General features: G+C 41.7%; 1 protein-coding gene across 11 annotated transcripts in view; it reads left to right on the top strand.

Annotated features, from left to right (window-relative positions):
* The window catches only part of TLN2 (talin 2), a 496,539-nt gene that overhangs the window by 202,397 nt on the left and 274,090 nt on the right, over nucleotides 1-20,052 (top strand). For 10 of the 11 annotated variants that reach the window (XM_027553835.1, XM_027553837.1, XM_027553839.1 and 7 more), the window contains one exon: nucleotides 9,550-9,614. The exons of the other annotated variant lie outside the window; for it this stretch is intronic. The gene's annotated coding sequence lies outside the window, so the exon portion shown is untranslated. The remainder of the gene's footprint in view (nucleotides 1-9,549; nucleotides 9,615-20,052) is intronic. 11 annotated transcript variants of the gene reach the window in all.

Here is a 20,052-nt window from a genome sequence, read left to right as displayed (position 1 = left end):
TGCTGAACCATGCAAAGACTCCGGGATTCTTGGCCTCCTGAGGAGAAGAATTCAATCTGGGGCCAGAGACGAGGCTTTGATCACTCAGAGCTTTTGTGTAATAAAGTTTTATTAAAGTATAAAGGAGATAGAGAAAGCTTCTGACATAGGCATCAGAAGGGGGCAGAAAGAGTACCCCCTTGCTAGTGTTAGCAATGGAATTATATGCTCTCTAATTAGTTATTACAGTGAATCAAAAGAACATCTGGAGGTTGTAAAGACCTCACTAGACCTACTCCCATAATTTACATTTTAAGATAACAGAATTAGCCAGAAGGTTTTTTCCAGAGACTGTCCTCAAGCAGGATACATTATTATTATATAATCCTAAGGAATGTAGAGGGGAAAAAAAATTTTGTCCTTTCTTCCTCCTTGAGAATTCCAGACCCCTCTCTCCTTGGGGACCCCTAGACTTATTATCAACCTGCCTAGAAAATGACTCGCTCATCAGGTTGCACTGTGGGTCCCTGTGTGACTCTGCTCTCCCACAGGGTCCAAGCTGGAGTGAGCCAACAGACGTTCTTTAGGAGTTAGGATAGGGAATAGCTTAGAGGGGGACATCTTATACCATCCTCTAATCGTTAAATCTCAAAGCCTTTCTTTGCTTTGAGATGGGGGAAAAGGTATAGTTATGAAAAGGTGTAGTTCCCTTATTGATAGGAGGCCAAACAGGAGAGACGCTTACTCAAAGACACTTAGGTTTGTGGCAGGAGAGTGAGTCATCAACCAAAACCCCTGGGACTGAAAAAGGAAAGTGGGGCGGCAGGAGTGGGGGTTTGTTAACAGGAACCTTGACCTTGAAGAAGCAGGAAGGAGGGTCATGGAATGAGGCAGCCCTTCTCTTCAGTGTGAGTGTGCGTATACACATACACACACGCGCGCCTGAACCCACCCTGACCCTGCTGCTGTAGTACTCCAGTCTCTTAAAGTTTGCCACTCTCATCCCCGGTGTCTCGAGGTTATTAATCATACTACACATGTTCATTCATTCTGCAGATACCTACTGAGCACATAATGGGTGTAAGGAACAGTGCTGTGAACTGAGGCGGGAACTCTAGGGGGAGTCATAGCTCCTGTCCTCTGGCAGCTCACTGTCTTGTGTGGACTACAGACACTTAAATAGATTATTTGAACGTGATATGATAAATATCAGAGAAGGCAATGGCACCCCACTCCAGTACTCTTGCCTGGAAAATCCCATGGATGGAGGAGCCTGGAAGGCTGCAGTCCATGGGGTTGCTGAAGGTCGGACACGACTGAGCGACTTTACTTTCACTTTTCACTTTCATGCATTGGAGAAGGAAATGGCAACCCACTCCAGTGTTCTTGCCTGGAGAATCCCAGGTACGGGAGAGCCTGGTGGGCTGCCATCTATGGGGTCGCATAGAGTCGGACACGACTGAAGTGACTTAGCATGGTAAATGTAGAAACAAAGATGTGGTCCATCAAGTCTCCCTGAAGTAGGTGGAACTCGATGGGGTGCTGGGTGAGCAGGGGAGTGTGGAGGCCATTTGAGGCATGGAAGTTGGGAAGGCAGAGAGCACTGCAGGGAAGCAGTACAGAGTACAGGGTTCCAGGTGGAGTGTGGGCACGCTGGTGCTGAGGCACTGACTGCCAGGCCAGATGAGGCGGGGGGTGCAGAAAGGGGCCCCGGAGATTCGTGCAGTTGGGAAGCTGAGGATAGCTCAAATGACTTTCTTAGATGGTTTACTCTGGGCTGGAGAAGGGCTGGCATGCTGGTGGCACAGGGCAGGGCTGCTGCAAGAGACGGGACTATAATCCAGCAATCCCACTCTTGGGCATATACCCATAGAAAACCAGAATTCCAAAAGATACATGCACTCCAGTGTTCACTGTAGCACTATTTACAATAGCCAGGACATGGAAGCAACCTAAATGTCCATCAGCAAAGGAATGGACAAAGATGTGGTACATATATACAATGGAATATTGCTCAGCCATAAAAGGAATGAAATTGTACCATTTGCAGAGACATGAATGGACCTAGAGACTGTCATACAGAGTGAAATGAGTCAGAAAGAGAAAAATAGGTATCATATGTTAATGCATATATGTGGAATCTAGAAAAAATGGCGTAGATAATCTTATTTGCAAAGCAGAAATAGAGACACTTGTAGAGAACAAGTGTATGGACAACGAGGTGGAAATGGGAGGGTGGAGTGAATTAGATTAGGATATGCATATATATAGATATACCATTGATACTATGTATGAAGCAGATCATTATTGAGAACCTCCTGCATATAGCACCGGGAACTCTATTTAGTGCTCTGTGGTGACCTAAATGAGAAGGAAGTTCAAAAAAGAGGGGATACATGTAGGCATATATAGTTGATTCACCTTGCTGTACAGTAGAAACTAATGCAACATTGTAAAGCAATGATATTCTAATAACATTAATTTTTAAAAAGTAAGAAAAGAAAAAAGGGACTGTAGCCAAACCAAAAGTTGAAAATTGCCAAATAGAAACACACTGGCATTAATAGTTTTGTCAGGAATGGGCGAGGGAAAGGTCTCATCAATTTTTTGAATGATCAAGGAAGAACCAAAACAATTTTTTCCTACTCTTTCCTCCTCATCCCCTTAAAGAAAAAAAATGCATACTTGTTAAAAAATTTTAATGCATTATCCTATTTTGTTACAGTGAATTTAGTTTAGCAAAAACTTTTAAAATGTATTCTTTTGAATGTGTTGCAAGGGTTATTTTATACATTAAGTTCAGAATATTGAAGTTCTTTCTAATCCAAAAGTCAAAGGAAAAATATCCTTTATTTTAGAGGGGTGGTTTTGTGGGAGGGAATTACAAAGGATGAGAGATATTAGTAGGAATGAAACAGGCAAAACAAACTACTTTTGGGAAAAAAAATAGGAAATTGTTTTACAGTAAGCATTTCAAAATCAATTTAAAGCTGTAGAGCATATATTTTGGCCAGCTCATAAAATGAGTTGATACACTTATATAAGTTTATTTATTCTGTACTTTATTCATATAGCAGATAAGGAAATGGCCACCCACTCCAGTATTCTTGCTTGGAGAATTTCATGGATGGATAGAGCCTGGCAGGCTACAGTCCATGGGATCGCAAAGAGTCTGACACTACTGAGTGACTAACACTTATTCATAATAGTCAGATATTTGTGGAACATCCTGTACAAGCTATTCTAGGGCTGGAAGAATAGCTCTATACCAAGAGGAGTCCCTGTTCTTGTGAAAGCTTACATTCTACCTCATGTTACTATTTTAGTTTTACTTACATATAAACGAGAGATGGAGAACAGTGTATTATAATGCAACAGGGAATTCAGGGCATTTCCCAGGTTGTCCAGCTGTGAAAAGCATCTAAAGACTGAAGGAGGTAAAGCAGTGTAATTAGAGCACTTCTCTAACCCTCCTAGTAAACAGAAGTTTCACAGCACTTTGCATTAATATTGTTTGCACTGTGACCTGATCTTTAGGGGCATGGTGCCTGGTCATGTCATTGCGTGTGTAGTGGGGCAGAGTGAGCCTTCAATAGTCATTTGCATAAAAGAACTAATTATAACATTATTTTCCAAACTGTCGACCTGGGCACGTGTACCAAGACATAGACCACAAAAGGTAAAGGAATCTGTATATAGATAAGGTTGGGGCCTCTTATTTATATCCACATTAGCACACTCAACTGTCCAAAATGTTCTGCATTAAAGGAACTCCTTGATTTAAACCAGCATTTCACACATGTATATTGAGAATCTTTTTTCACGCATAACACCTCTTACTTCCTGGTTTGCTGGAAGAGGCATCCAGAGGGATTTGTGGAGCCTTTCTTTCTGCTTGCAGAGATCAAGGTCATCTATCATTCCTTACTTCTGAGGGCCATGAGCATTGCTACTTGGAGCTTGGCTTCACTGAGTTTCCTTTGACCCCCGGACCCAGTCTCTAGCTGGAAAGTCAGCCAAGGAAAGCCATGAAAAGAGAATTGTCATTTCCCTCAGAGTCAGATACCTTCTGACACAGTAGAGCTGGACTCTAATTATTGAACTGCGCTTTCAAAGAAAATGTTCTCAAGGTTTCAGAGGAGAAAAAAAAAAAATAATCCTTGGCAAGGGGTAGAATTGGAGGAAGTTGGGAAGTTGGAAGAATTTTTTCTTCACAATTTGTCCTCTTTTCTCTCTTTGGCTCTTCCTGTCTTTATTTTATGGCTACTGAAACATCACACTTGGTCTCTTTCTTCTTGGATTTTGTTTTTGAGCAATTAGTAATAAATGTGTCAAATGTTAGTGGTAACTTCAAGCTAAGAATAGTATATTCTGCTCGTGGTTGGCTAAAATCTAGTGGCTGTCCTGCCCCTTTGCTTGGTCTTGCCTTATAAAAGCCCTTTTGCAACTTTGGGCACCAAAAACACTTGGGATATTGCCCACACAGGCCTATCTTAGTATTTTTATGCTCGTGTAGATGGTACGAGGGTAAAGTTTGAGTGTCCTGTTGCCGTTTTCCATCTTTGATTGGAATATTAGGACAGATGTGTTCTTGGCTCCTATGGGTCAGCCATATACATTGTGCAGGCTCTTCATGGCTTAAAACCCCCTTCAACTTGGCCTTGCATTCCTGTGGGGATTTTGCCAAGTGAGATGTGGAAAACAAAGAGTCCGTAAGACTCTCCTGGTGAAAAAGTGCCTTGTGTAGTCCCAGATTACTTAATATGCGTTTTGCTTCTTTACTGCTGTTCAGATGAATCATTTAAAGATGTACCTTTTACTAGATGCTTACTGGGCTCCATGCACTGTGTTAGGAACTTCACCCATCCGTTTTCATTTTATTTCTGCATCTGAAGTATCTAAGTATTCCTCTCTTTTCTCTGGTAATGAGTGACATGGGACTTGGAGAATTATATCTAAGTTTCCACAAGGAAGTAGGAAGTGATCCAAGATGTGCAAAAAACAAAACAAAACAGTTAGGTACTTCTGTTGGTGACAAGCGTTTTAGCCAGCAGCTTTTCTGCCTTTTCATCACGTCTATAAACACTTCTCAAAATACTCCAGAAAAGGTAGAACATGGGAGCTGCCAAGAGGTTTATCATATGATCCAGAGAAGGCTACTTAAAGGCAGCATTCCTTCAAATAACAGGCTCCTGATACCTTTAGAATAAATTCCTATTTAATTGGAAGGGTCTTATTCATATTTAAAATAAACATTTTGAATAGGTAAGTGTCCTATGTAGAGACATATTCTGTCCTAGGGTTCTCTAGGGACCTTGCTCTGATCAGGCAATGAGTTTCTGCCTGTGGGCAGTGGCCATCTCACTGACCACTGAGCTGGAGGTCAAGCAAGGTCATGTTTGATTCTTGAACTTACCTCATTGTTTTAGATGTATTATTACCTTTAATCCTCACAACAGCCCTTTTCCTGGGCATTATTATTACAGGGGAAGAAACTGAGGTACACCAGAGCCAAATGACTAATTGTTGTCATTTGGCCGCTCAGTCATGTCCGACTCTGCGACCCCATGGAACTGCATCATGCTAGGCTTCTCTGTCCTTCATTACTTCCCGGGGTTTGCCCATGTTCACAGATGCATGCTCATTTAGTCAGTGATGCCATCCAACCATCCATCCTCTTTTGGCCTCTTCTCCTCCTACCTTCAGTCTTTCCCAGCATCAGGGTCTTTTCCAATGAGTTGGGTCTTTGCATCAGGTGGCCAAAGTATTGAGTTTCAGCTTCAGTATCAGTCCTTCCAATGAATATTCAGGGTTGATTTCCTTTAGGATTGACTGGTTTAATCTCCTTCCTGTCGAAGGGACTCTCAAGAATCTTCTCCAGCACCACAGTTCGACAGCATCAATTCTTCGGCGCTCAGCCTTCTTTATATAAGGTCCAACTCTCACATCCATATATGACTACTGGAAAAACCATAGCTTTGACTATACGGGCATTTGTTGGCAAAGTGATGTCTCTGCTTTTTAATAGGTCTACTAAATGACAGAATCAGGGTCAGTCACTGTAAATCACTGTGCTATTGCTCTTCCCCTAAATGCCATGTTCTGTCTCAAATCCTAATGCATCTCAGCCTCAAATATGGACTTACCTGGTTCCCCTATGTATCTACTTAGAAGGGTGCCCCTACCCTGGGTAGTGGGGTGTGTGCGGTCAGAACAGAGGCCAGCAGTGGGCACTGGGTGGCCTGCGGGTTTGTCCGAGTGATGCCCTGGAGGCACAGATGTTTAAGTTAAACCTTTGATGGCTTGTCTTTGAAATTGGATAGTCCTTTTTCTACTTTCTAGAGAAATTTTTTTGGGGATAGGACCCTTTGGGAGATTGAGGGGGATTAATTAAATTTGTATTTGACATCCAATACACCTCTGAAGGGATTTGTATATTTGTTGCTTTTTAGCCAGGTTTGTAATTACAGTCTTAGGAGGATTCTTGTATTATATGGAACTTCTGAACCTTTAAAGATAGGGCAATGAGAAGAGTAAATTTGTCTGCTGGAGATAAATTGAACATAATGGGCCCATTATGGGAATACATTTCTGTATTTTATAGTCTAAATAGAAAGAAAAAAAGCTTTTCATATGTAAATATAACCCAATAAAAATAAATCTGCAAAGTGGGTAAAACATGATAATGGAGACTATTTTAACCGTAGAAATAGCCCATCTGGACAAATATGTCCCCTTTGTTTTTATTCTTTTTCAAATAGTCTTTTCATGGGTTCTCATGTTAGTCAGGAAAGAGCTCCTCTATCTCTTGAAGTATTGAATAGTATTTTTGCCTTTGTTATACTAACTTTGAGCTGCCTGCTTCAGTCCCTTTGGCTGTAGGTCATAAACAATACATGGCATTGTGTATAACAAATCTTCATTCATGTGATTACAAGATTTACTGTTCTGTTTTCAAATGGAATGGATGATTGAGAAGGTGGAAAATCAAAAGCAGCACTGTATTACATGGGGTTCCTGTGGTCACAGATAACAAACTCAAGCTAGCTTAAGTAAAAAAAAAAAAAAAAGATTTATAATAAGGATAGAGGTGTGTCTTAGGAACTTAAGGCAAGGATGAAGTGGCCCTCAGGAATGAACAGGAACCAGAGAGAAGGAAGGGACCTCTTTCATCAGTGTTCACAGCAAGCACATGTGTGACACAAACGTTACAAGGAGGGGAGAGAGGTGACGGAGGGAAAGTAGCAATCTATGCAGTGTATTACTTTACACTCAAGCGTGACATTAAAAAACAGCTCCGCTGTGTTCTTTGGGGAAAAAAAAATTCATGCTCATTATATGAAATTCAAACAGTTATAAGAAAAGCAGGAATGCTTTAAAATTCAGATAGGCAATCATTACTGTTTTAATAAACGTCCTTCTAGCATGTATAAGGACATCTAGAAACACTGGCATGCACACGCAGAAATGTAATCATACTTTGCATGGTCATTTACCTGTTTTATTTTATTTTTTAAGTTTTATTTATTTATTTATGGCTGCACTGGGTCTTTGTTGCTGTGCACGGGCTTTCTCTATTTGCGGCGAGCAAGGGCTGCTCTTCATTGCCGTGCGCAGGTCTCATCGTGATGGCTTTTCCTGTTGTGGAGCATGGGCTCTAGGCACACAGGCTTCAGTGGTTGTAGCACACAGGCTCAGTTGTTCCTCAGCGTGTGGGATCTTCCCCAGACCAGGGATCGAACACGTGTTCCCTGCATTGGCAGGCGGATGCTTATCAACTGTGCCACCAGGGAAGTCTTGCCTGTTTTATTCACTCAGAAGTGTATCACGGCTCTTTTCATACCAATAACTATCATCAATAAATACATGTTTACTTGACATCTCCTATTTGTAAACCTTTAGGATACTTACTCCCTCTGCCTTCAGTGATTATAAACATGTTATGTGTATCCATCTTTCTGCTTTCACAATAATGTATTTTGAGTAGATTCTTAGAGAAAGATTGCTAGATCAAAAGGTATGCCATTTTACATGCTGATATAATTGCCAAAGTGGCTACATCGTGAGCTGTGGCCATAACAACAGCTCCTGTCAGTCTTGGACATCATCACCAATCTGACAGATAAAAGGAGCTCGGTTTTCTGAAGTTGTGTTTTCCCGTTGTTAGTATAATTGAGTATCTCTTCATGCATTTGTTATCGTTCACTGTTCTATTTCTTCTCATGGGAAGTTTATTAATTTGCTTCATCCATTTTGAGCTGGGGTATTAATTTCTTTATTGACTTTTTTAAAAGATTTTTTTTGGATACAGATCATTTTTAAAGACTTTATTGAATTTGTTACAATACTGCTTCTGTTTTTATGTTTTGGTTTTTTAGCCTTGAGGCATGGGGGATCTTAGCTCCCTGACTAGGGATTGAACCCACACCCCGTGTATTGGAAGGTGAAATGTTAACCACTAGACTGCCAGGGAAGTCCGTCCTTCAGCTCTTGTATGAATATTTTACTTAGTTTTTTATTTTACCCAAAGTATCTAAGTTTGTTTGTTTGTTGTCTTTATTTTTTACTTGTTTTTGCCTTTCCTGTATTTGAGATTAAAAAAAAAATGTTGCGAGCCAAATGTCTCAGTCCTTGAGTTTTACATTTTGATGTCATGTTTAAAAAGGGCCTTTCTATCTTAATATTATAAAACTATTCATCTGTATGTTTTTCTAGTACTCATTTGATTCTATTTTGAATTTATTCTCTTTAAATAGAGAGAGAGAAAGAGCGCGCTAGATTTTTCTCTCCTCCCATACAGCCAGCCAACATCTTTTATTAACTAGTCTCACATACTTACCCAGACTAGATTACATGCACTTGGTCTATTTCATATGAAACCTGTTTCTGTGGCTGCATGTTTATTGTCTGGTTATTTCATATATGTGTTCTCACTCAGGCCATTGTTTAACTATTAACAGCAGTCATTGTTTAATGTTTAATGCTGGCCCATTTTGTTGGCCATAATCTGTGATCTATTATGGTTCTTCTCTCTTTCAAATTGGGTTTGCATGGATAAGGTGCTAAATTCTCAGATATCAAGTGCCTCAGAGAACTGGGAGTAAGATGGAAACAGTGGAAGCAAGACGGGACTGCTTCCCAGACAGGAGGAAAAAGTGAATAAGACAAGAGCTCATGGATGCTGATTTTAAAAACAATCAGTGCAGTGCCTGTGATTTTTGTTTTAAATATAGGTGGGGGCAGGAAGGATAATGTATATATTTGATCTTTGTTTAAATCTAAAGCCATTAAACATTCCCATCACAGGGAAGAAAATAATGTGTTTTGCTTCTTTGCCAACTGGAACGTAATGTTGGTCTCTGAAATAAGTGCCTTGGGACCTTGATTCCCTGTTGGTCAAGAAAATTCCCAGCCCATGTGTTGCAGCGGAAATTCATTGTTTCCTGAGTTATTTCCTTTCGCACTTAGTGTGGGGGAAATGACCAAATGTATAGATTGAGTTTTTTTTTTTTTTGGAAAACTGATGTCTATAACATTAGTTGATTCTGATGGTTTTCATAACTGTTTTAGGTATTGCTGCTGAAGGATTCTCAGATGCTTCAGGGAAATCGATTTCACATAAACTGAGAATTTAGGTGAGTCTGTTAAAAAAAACTATTTTATTTTCAATGGGTCACCTTCCTGCACTGATAAAATTTTACAGAGCATTAAAACATTGTCGCTTCATGCTGTCTTGTTTGATTTTTTTTTTACCACGGTTCTGTGAGATAGGACTGTAGCTGCCTGGTCTTATTACCTCCACTGCTGTGTGATTTTTTTCCGTCTGCTAGTTTGATGGGGGCAGGGTAGGGCTTGGAAAAAGGGGTTAGTAGCTGGTTTTTTACCTTATTGTGTGGACTGTCATTCTCTCACTCAAAATTTACCTTATAATTTTGGAGTTAGGGAGGGAAGTACTGGATGAGAAGTTAATGTGGAACTTTCAGCAGCCTTTTTTGTTTCTTAATTGGAGGATGCTTTACAATATTGTGTTGGTTTCTGCCATACATCAGCATGAATCAGCCAGAGGTATACATGTGTCCCCTCCCTCCCGAACTCCCCTTCCGTCTCTCTCCCCACCCCATCCCTCTAGGTTATCCCAGAGCACTGGGTTGGGCTTCCTGTGTCACACAGCAAATTTCCGCCTGCCATCTCTTTTGCATACAGAGTGTATATGTTTCCATGCTATTCTCTCAATTAGTCCCACACTCTCCTTCCCTTACCGTGTCCACAATTCTGTTCTCTAGGTCTGTCTCCATGGATACAGAGATTGTGTTACATTATACATTGGTACTTCCCTGGTGGCTCAGACGGTAAAGTGTTTGCCTGCAATGCAGAAGACCCGGGTTTAATCCCTGGGTCAGGAAGATCCCCTGGAGAAGGAAATGGCAACCCACTCTAGTACTCTTGCCTGGAAAATTCCATGGATGGAGGAGCCCAGTGGGCTATAGTCCATGGGGTCGCAAAGAGTTGGACACGACTGAGCGACTTCACTCACTCACATACAATGGAATATTACTCAGCTATAAAAAAGAATGTATTTGTGTCAGTCCTAACAAGGTGGAAGAACCTAGGGCCTATTATACAGAGTGAAGAAAGAAAAAGTCAAATATTGTATATTAACTCACGCATATTTATATCTAAGGAGAAGGCAATGGCACCCCACTCCAGTACTCTTGCCTGGGAAATCCCATGGATGGAGGAGCCTGGTAGGCTACAGTCCATGGGGTCGAGAAGAGTCAGACACGACTGAGCGACTTCACTTTCACTTTTCACTTTCATGCACTGGAGAAGGAAATGGCAACCCACTCCAGTATTCTTGCCTGGAGAATCCCAGGGACGGGGGAGCCTGGTGGGCTGCCGTCTATGGGGTCGCACAGAGTCGGATACGACTGAAGCGACTTAGCAGCAGCAGCAGCATGATATCTAAAAAGATACCCTTTTTTTTAGTAATGATGGACCTATTTTCAGTAATCTTTGTGCTGAAACAGTTTAGTGGTTCCTGGAGCCCTCCAGCGATGGGACACAATTGCTACAGTGTGAGATGAAGTATACATTGGTTACAGATTATTGGTTTTCCTCATTTAGTTGTATTTGTTGTGCCTGCTGCTGCTGCTAAGTCGCTTCAGTCGTGTCCAACTCTATGCAACCCCATAAATGGCAGCCCACCAGGTTCTGCCGTACCTGGGATTCTTCAGGCAAGAACACTGGAGTGGGTTGCTGTTTCCTTCTCCAATGCATGAAAGTGAAAAGTGAAAGTGAAGTCGCTCAGTCGTGTCCGACTCTTCGTGACCCCATGGACTGCAGCCTACCAGGCTCCCCCATCCATGGGAGTTTCCAGGCAAGAGTACTGGAGTGGGGTGCCATTGCCTTCTCTCTGCTCCCAAGTAGTGTGTATGAAGTGCCCTGGGCAGGGACAAAAGGCAGTCTTCTTCAAGTCTTGGCTGTGACTCAGTTAAAGTCTAACAGGTTAAAAAGGATTGGTTTCTGCTCCAAAACCGTATCATGGCATAACAGATATATTAGTTCTCGACCAGCTGTGCAACTCTAGACGGGTTAATCTCTGCTAGTCTCCAAATCCTTATCTGTAAAATGTAGAGGCTGGCCCAGCCTCATAATTCCCACACTTTTATATTTTGTGAAAGAGGAAAACAGAAAATGAAGATCTATTTTTACTAGATTTTTCAGGCTATACTTAAAGGAAGTTGGTCATTGTTTAAGCTGGATAGTGCATGAGTGTTCTCTATTTATATGCTAATCTCTTTATTTTGTTTTACAATTTTTCATATTTTTCAAAAATAACTAGCATCTGCTAATATCATTTCATGAAAGAAAAATATTTTACTACTGAAAAAGTAGGTGTGTCGTGAATTTGCCTTTTGATTGTGTTTAGCATTGTGAAAACGCTCTTTATTTCCTTCCTCTTTCTTGTTTCTCTGGTGACCACTGACCATTACGCATCAACTAGTGCCGGCCTGGGGACTGAGTTCTGGGAAATACTGGGTGCGTGATTCATAAGAGCTCTTCTACCTCTAAAACTGTATCATTCCTTTAAAGTGGGAAAGAAATATACTCTAGTTATATACATTGGCTATTTTCAGAAAGTACTGTGACAGCTGGCATGGTTGACTTCTCTGACAAGAAGTCAGAGGTGAAAAGACAAGGGATTGTTCTGCTGGGGAACCTAAGTGAAAAATGGCTCGTCCATGTGAACATTAAATTTATCTGTGAGCCACCTTGCAGTCAGTGGAAAAATGAAGATGTGACAGTGTGTTGAGTTGTCTGATAAAAGTGTGCAGAATCCTCACTTCACACCACTGTGGGCAGCCTCTGGACACGTGATGTTTGATGGATAAGTGTCTGCCTGCACTGTAGGGATGCTGAGAGCTAGGGGTGAGAAGGGCTGAATATCTAACTCTGGACACAATTGCAAATGCCAAGTGCGAGGAATGCAAGGCTGGGAAGGGGTCAAGGACATGGTCAAGAGTTAGGAGCTGAGGGCAGTGGGACCAGACATATACAGGACAGGAAAAAGTAAAGGAGCCATCCTGCCCTGAGATCTTCTGGGTGTCTTGACACGGATGTTGTCTTTTGAGGATGTGCAGACAGCACTAGGTAGCCAGTCTCAGTGAAGGGCTGGGCACAGTGGACAGGAAACACATCAGATATACCATTGTTTTTCGGTCACTCAGTTGTGTCCAACTCTCTGCGACCCCATGGACTGTAGCGTGCCAGGCTTCCCCCTGTCCTTCACCATCTCCCGGAGCTTGCTCAAAGTCGTGTCCATTGAGTCGGTGATGCCTTCCAGCCATCTCATCCTCCGTCACCCCCTTCCCCTTCTGTCTTCAGTCTTTCCCAGCATCAGATATATGGCTTTCCCATCAATTTCAGATCCAAAACCAGTGTGCCAGATGTGTTCTTATGCCCTGGGTCTGTAGAGAACGGAAGAGTACGGTTCTTGCTTACTTCTCCTTGGAGATGTGGGGATGTGTTGGAGGGGTGGGATGGGTGGAGGACACAGGCAATAATGGACTGAGTATGAGGACAGTGAGATAGTGTGAGGGAGGAGCAGTAGTTAACACATGGTTCACGATGCCGCATGCCCAACCCTGATTGCTTCAGGATGCTGTGTTGTTAACTATGGTCTTTGTTGATTGCAACATGGTGATTCAGTCCTTTTAAACTCTTTCCCCCAGTGATGTCTGGCTTTCTTGTGTTTTAATATTCCTAGTTTCTGGGAAACTTAAATGAAATCTGACAGACTTATCTGGTTGTTTCCCCTTCTGTCAGCCTGACACTTGGTTTACTGCCTGATTTGTATGCTTCAGTTGGGTTGCTTCTACCCCAGGGATATTTATTTTACTGCCCACCCCACACCACCCCCTCCCTTTCTTTAAAGTGAAAAGCTGTATCAAACAATGATGACAATAACAGAAACATTTCTCTTAAATGTATAGGAATAAGAGAGATGATCTGAAATGTTGACGTTTCTGGAAGTGTCTGAAGTCATGAATAAATGCTAGAGGCACTTTTATTTTGACATAAATGAGAGGAAGTAGAATTGTAGGGATCTGGGCCAGTCCTACTCTGAATAAAATTTAAAGAATGAGCAATGTTATCAATCAGTCATGTTGTGAGCCTCTCAGAAGGCAAGGCCATGCTGGGTGAGATGTTGTAGCGATAAGCTATTAAATGTGAGACAACCATGCTTCACAAGAATAAACGGGATGCTTTAAAGCATTGCAAGCAAGTGAGAGAGATGAGAGAGATTGATGGAGAGTAGATGGACGAGAGCATGTGATAAATGATTTGTTTAGTGTTTAACTTAATGACTCATGGTATATTCCAGATTTGAGAATAGATGCAATAATCTGAACTTATCTCCATGTTCCCTGCAGGCTAGTAAGAAAAAATATTTTAAAACTGAGTTTAAATGAAAAACATTGTTTTTGGCGCTTGGGGAATTTTTAGTTCCCAGTGCTGTTTAGGAGAGGATTGAATCTGTAAAATTCAAGGCAGGATCTACATAGCTATTTGTTACTCTGTATCAGTCACTTAATCAGCTATGTCAGAAAAGATAAGTTGTTCCTGTGCTTGCTTTTCTTCATTAAAAATGTAATCTGTTATGCACTTCTGTCTTCCTGCCATCTCCATTAGCTGGTTTTTCCTGAGGTGACTCTGCTTGTCGACTGTAGGCATTGCCCCTTACCACCCGCTGTGGGCTCCCCGAGTGGCTGAGAGTCCTAATTAGCATTATCTCCTTGATCAGGATTTCCAGACTTGTGATGGGGTCCTTCCTCTGCTGTCTGTATTTGCTAAATGTTGTGCAACAACAACAAAATAGCCATTTCCAGATCGTTTTCGTAATTAAACTTAATCCATGGGTGTTGTAGAATATGCTGTTTCTTAAGCTTTTTGGCTAATTATGCTCATCAGTTAATTTCTTTCAAAGTTTAAAAGCCTTCCTGGAGAACTCAAGATTTGAGCCTTTGCTGTCTAAGAATTGATTGTATTTCATGGACTCCAAGGCTCTGAATACTTGTGCCTATTGAACATATATCTTGAAAATGACTCTCTTGTTTTCTTAGCTGTGAAGCCCCATTTTCTGACAATCTAAAATGACCATCAAAGCCTTTCTATTCTGTTTACAACAAACCAGAATTGGACAGCTTTCCAGAACTGTAAAATGCCTACTGCACTTGTAGAGTTTAAACATGACTTCGTTAAGATTAAAATAAAGTAAACACAGCGTAAAGCCAGCTGCAGTCTTCTCAACACACCAAGGTCAGGCCTGGTAGAAGTTGAGAAGAATCCTCCTGCTGTGGTCTAAACAATGGTCTTATAGAAGATCTTTCATTAAAAAAAAAAAAAATTTAAGTCAAAGTAATGTATGCAAATGGATAAAAACAGAAAATGCTACAGAAAAGCTTCTCATGGAAAGGAACAAGTATCTCACACTCTCTCTTCCTTCACTTACCAGCTTTTCTTCTTAGAAGTAACCAATCTCCGCTGTCCCCGCCACCCCCACCCACACGGATCATTTTTCCTGCTTGTTCGGTGATTTCCACATATATAAATATTATGCTTGCAGCACCATTTCTCCCTTTATCAGTTTTAAAAGGCAGGTTTTTGGTGTCTTGTGATGGCTGTTTAGCTCTTTCTGACCTCCCCACCTCTCTTCCTTCTATGGCTGATTCATGCTTTGAATCCTCCTTCTGTGCCCTTGGATGACACGTGCAGCCCCTTCCAGTCTTAGAGGCACTGTTTCTTGTCTACCATCCTTCCTCCACTCAGCCTTTCCATTTTGGGCAGCTGTACCTTTGAATTTTATATTCTCGGAGTTGGTAATAATTATATTCTTTCATCCCTGCAAAGGTTTCCATGAGTTACCTATAACTTGACTCCAAATGTTAAAACCAAGAAGCAACCTTTAACTCTATCATCACTAGGTAGCTGCTGCTCCTATGGCAGTCAGATTACGGAGTGGTTATATCTCTTCCTCTCTGAGCCTGATGTCCTCACGCCTAGGCCCTGCGATGGAGCACATGTGAGTGGATCCTCCCTTGCACACAGCCCCAGCGGTCTTGAGTCTTTTTCTAGACTCTGCCTTCTCATCCCTCCTGGGAACCCACTTTGTTTTTGGAGGTCTCACTGGCACAGGCTTTAGCAAGAACTGATTTTTGGGTGTGCTACCTGCCTGTGAGCTAGCGCTGATGGCAGGAGAAGTTGCTGTTGTTGTTGTTGTTTTCTGCTGTTGGAAAAGTAGCTTCAGACTCTGGTGTCTATAAAGGGACAGTAGCCTGGTCTTTGACATTGTTGTTTAAACACTAAGTCATGTCTGACTCTTTTGCGAGACCACGGACTGTAGCTTGCCAGGCTTCTCTGTCCGTGAGATTTTCCAGGCAAGAAAACTGGAGTGGGTTGCCATTTCATCTCCAGGGGATCTTCCTGAACCAGAGATTGAACCCACATCTCCTGTCTAGGCAGGCAGATTCTTCACCACTGAGTCACCAGTGAAGCCCAATTGATCTTTGACCTTAACCACCATCTAATGAGGACCTGATGTGTTAGACACCTCGGTACTAGAGGCCTGGTGTCTATGGAAATCTTCACACCAGCCCCATGAAACAGATGTTACCCTTGACATTTTGTATACCGTGAAGTTGAGAATCTCAATGACAGCTATCCAAGGTCTCCACTGGGAAGTGCTTCTTAGATTCTGGCACAGGCTGGGGGCATGGTGGCAGCTGTAATTTTATAGATTAGAAAAAACTTCTGTCTCTTGCATGCTTTCTTCAACAAACCTCTATCTTCCCCCGAAAAATTCCTGCTGCTCTAGGAGAATCAGCTCTGTTTTAATTCCCATCTTCAACCTTGTGGCTGCACTGTGTGATCAGGGACTCCTTATACAGAATGACTGGAAATTGGAAAGTACTTACCTGCTTAATGTCCCTTTTGTGAATTCAAAGTAAAAAAGAGGGCTTTATACTCTTTGTCGTGATGGCAAACTGGAAAGGTGCTTTATCAATGGTGGTTATTGATCTAAGGGTTTTCTTAGACCTTCAAGTATCTGTGTGTGAGTTAGGTGCATTTAGTCACTGGATCACCAGGGGAATTCTCTGATTATCTTAATATAAGGTGTGTTTTGGTAGTTATTTTAGAAAGATTGGAGAGACAATCAAGTTGTACTTTGAACACACTTTACTTTCTCTCATGAATGGACTGGTCGGAGTAAATCGTCTGGCTTAACTCTGTTTAGTGATTTACTGTTATGACAGTGACCAGATGGATGGCTGTTGGGTCCACACAGTGTTGTCCTTCTCCCTTCTCTGGGATGCTTGCCTTACTTACTAAGTAGACCCAGGTGGAGCTTTAATAGTGGAACCAGCAGTCTCTCCACTGTCTACCATGGAGCCTGTCATCTGCTTTCTGTGTCATAGCCCATTGAGGTGTCAGAGGCCACAGATGGAGTTCCTCTTTGTCTCCTCTGCTAGGTCAAGGTGGTGGCATTAACATGGGGTCCTCAGTGCAAATAGTGCTTATTCTCCAAACATCTTGACCTATTTTGTGCATGTTCCCGAAATAAGCATGAAAGAGATGTCTTTAGACAATGCCTGGGCATGGCAACCCTCTTCAGTGTTCTTGCCTGGAAAATCCCATGGACAGAGGAGCCCGGTGGGCTACAGTCCTTAGGGTCACAAAGAGTTGGACACGACTGAACGACTTAGCATGCATGCATGCTTGTTTGTTTATAGAGGAACTATCTGAGTTTAGTGAAATTGAGACTGAATGAATAGAGAGGGGTCAGTATTTCCTTTGTTGAAGTGGTGATCAGAGGTGAATTCTCACATTTCAATTAGATAATGATTAGTCCAAGGTGACCTTGCCATCATCTTGCAAAGATAAATTCTGACTTGGCAATTTGTTATTTATCTATCAATTGATGGGTTGTCAGGGTAGGAAAGTGTGCTAAATGAACAGAGTTGTAATACACGTGAGACAATTTTGGTTCTGTTTTACAAAGATCATTGATCTTCAGTTTTATATTCAAGTGATACTTGAGCAAAAGTGATTTGGTGGAAAAGTCTCCTAGGATAATTTAAATCTTGGTTAAGGTTTTATCCCATGCCTATAAACATAGCTTCTAGAAGACTGGGATAGAACCCAACCCCTGAGCAAGAGAGGGAATAAGTGACATTTAAGAAGTCTTTTTTATTAGTCTTTTATTACCTGATCCTGAACATTCCCCAGGAATGTTCAAATGTTCAAATCCCTGAACATTTTATAGTCGCCCATTTATTTACCTCTAAGGAGTGAAGAATGACTCTATCTCCGCTGCAGGAGAGCATTTGGCTTAGGCATCTGGGTCACACAGGATTCTTGGTTCCTTTTTCTGTCCCACTGGAGAGTTTAACACAGGCCTGGGGGATAAGCTGTGTGGAGCAAGGCCCTTGTCCTCTCTGGTGGCCACTGTTCACAGAAACTCAGATTCAGAGGAGGCACAGTCAATGCTCTGAGCTAGGAAGGACAGAAATAAGAATTGGCCCTGGAGCACGCAATGACATCGTCGTGTTTGGTCTGCAAGTTTCCAGGAAGAAAGAAATTCCAGGAAGAGTGCAGAGGCATCAGTGACAAATGTGCAGGAAGAGAGTCAGTTCAGAGAAAGAAGTGGCTATTTCTTGTAGGCTAGAACAGTCTTCCAAGAGAAAGAAGAATTTATTTCTGGCTTAATTGGTATAAGTTTTGCTGTGCATAGTGGAACAGACTATAAATCCTGATAGGTTAAACAAGATAGAAGTTTATTTTCTCTTACCTAGGATGATGATTTGAGGTGGGCTGGGCAGCTCACAGAGCTTGGGTTCCTTCCAGGATGAGGAAAATTTGATACCTTACTTGGAGGCGAACGTCTGTATCCAAGACTTAGGCAAAAATCCTTTATAGACAAATTTGCCCTAGAATATCCCTTAGGCAGATGCCACCTTAGATGCCAGAATTCTAGCGCCCACTCAGCCCGACACAAGTTTTCTCCCAGCACTGAAAGAACTTGCAGCTAAGCAGTTGGCTCCTGTGTCTAAGGGCTGTGTCGTAAACAATATGATTACTTTCAGCATCCCAGTAGGACCCCAGGAGGCATTTAGAAACTGGACAGACCTGGGGAACTACAGATTCTTACATCCCTCTGCTGGTCATTCTGGAGCTTATGTGCTCTGTGAGGACTGGGACTGAAATTACCTGCCAGATTGATTTATTCATACCTCTGTATTATGGAGACTTTCTTAACCTCTGCACCACCACAGAAGCCCTTATGGAGACTTTCAAACATATCCAGAAGTTAAGAGAATTGTATGGTGAGCTACATGCCCATCACTCAAGTTCAATGATGATTAATTCTTAGCTGGTCTTATATCACGTATACCTTCCTATCTCCCACCAGTTACTTGGAGGCACTGCTTTGCTATTTAATTTTTTCCTCTGTCAGTATTTTATTACATGTCCCTAATCGATAAGACTTAAAAACATATCTACGAAACCTTATCACACCAAAAACATAGAAATTACCAATGCTTCCTTAATATCATTAAATATCAAATTAATGTTCAAATTTCTTCGACTGTTTTTTTTTTAATTTCTTTGAATCAGGATCCAAATAAGGTTTATACATTGCAATTGGGGGCTTCCCTAATGGTCCAGTAGCTAAAACTCCTCACTACCAATGCAGGGGGTCCAGGTTCGATCCCTTGGTCAAGGAACTAGGCCCCACATGCCGCAACTAAGGCCTGGTGCAGCCAAATAAGTAAATAAATAAATAGTTTTTAAAAAATACATTGTAGTCGATTGACATGTTTCTAATCTCCATTTGATCTACAGGTTACCCTTCCATCTTTTCCCACCCTTGTGATTTATTGGAGAAACTGGCTGTTTATCCTTGACAGCAGAGATTCTCCACCTGGGATGATCTCCTCTCTCTTCATTTGGCACTGCCTAGAGACAGTTCTTATTGTCACTGCTCGGAGGTGCTGCTGACATCTAGTGGGTAGAGGTGAAGGGTCCTGCTAAACAACCCACAGTACACAGACAGCCCCTCACAACAAAGGATTATGTGGCCCAAAACGTCATTAGTGCTGAGGTTGAGAAACTGTGCTGTAGAAATTTTCACAGTCTGGATTTTCATCATTGATTCCCCATAGTGCCATTTAACATGTTCCTCTGTTCCTTGTGTTTGCTGTAATTTATTCACTGAATCTCGAGTTTTGGTCAGCTTCATATACAGACTTTTGTTTTATTTGGCAAGACTATATCATAGGCAGGCTGTGTATTTTCATTAAGAAATACATAGTAAACGGTGGTCTTATTTTGTGATACTGTTGATCATTGATGCCTATTACCTATGTCTTTTAATTCATTAGTGATTGCAAAATAGTGATATGCCAATTCTGTCATTCCTTCCTTGTTTATAAATGAGAATACATATATAAAAAGAAATTCAGGGAGTTCCCGGGTGGTCCACTGGTTGGAACTCAGTGCTTTCACTGCTGG

Source organism: Bos indicus x Bos taurus, chromosome 10 (assembly GCF_003369695.1).
Source record: "Bos indicus x Bos taurus breed Angus x Brahman F1 hybrid chromosome 10, Bos_hybrid_MaternalHap_v2.0, whole genome shotgun sequence".
Classification (NCBI taxonomy): domain Eukaryota; kingdom Metazoa; phylum Chordata; class Mammalia; order Artiodactyla; family Bovidae; genus Bos; species Bos indicus x Bos taurus.
This window is presented reverse-complemented; position numbering and strand designations above follow the sequence as displayed.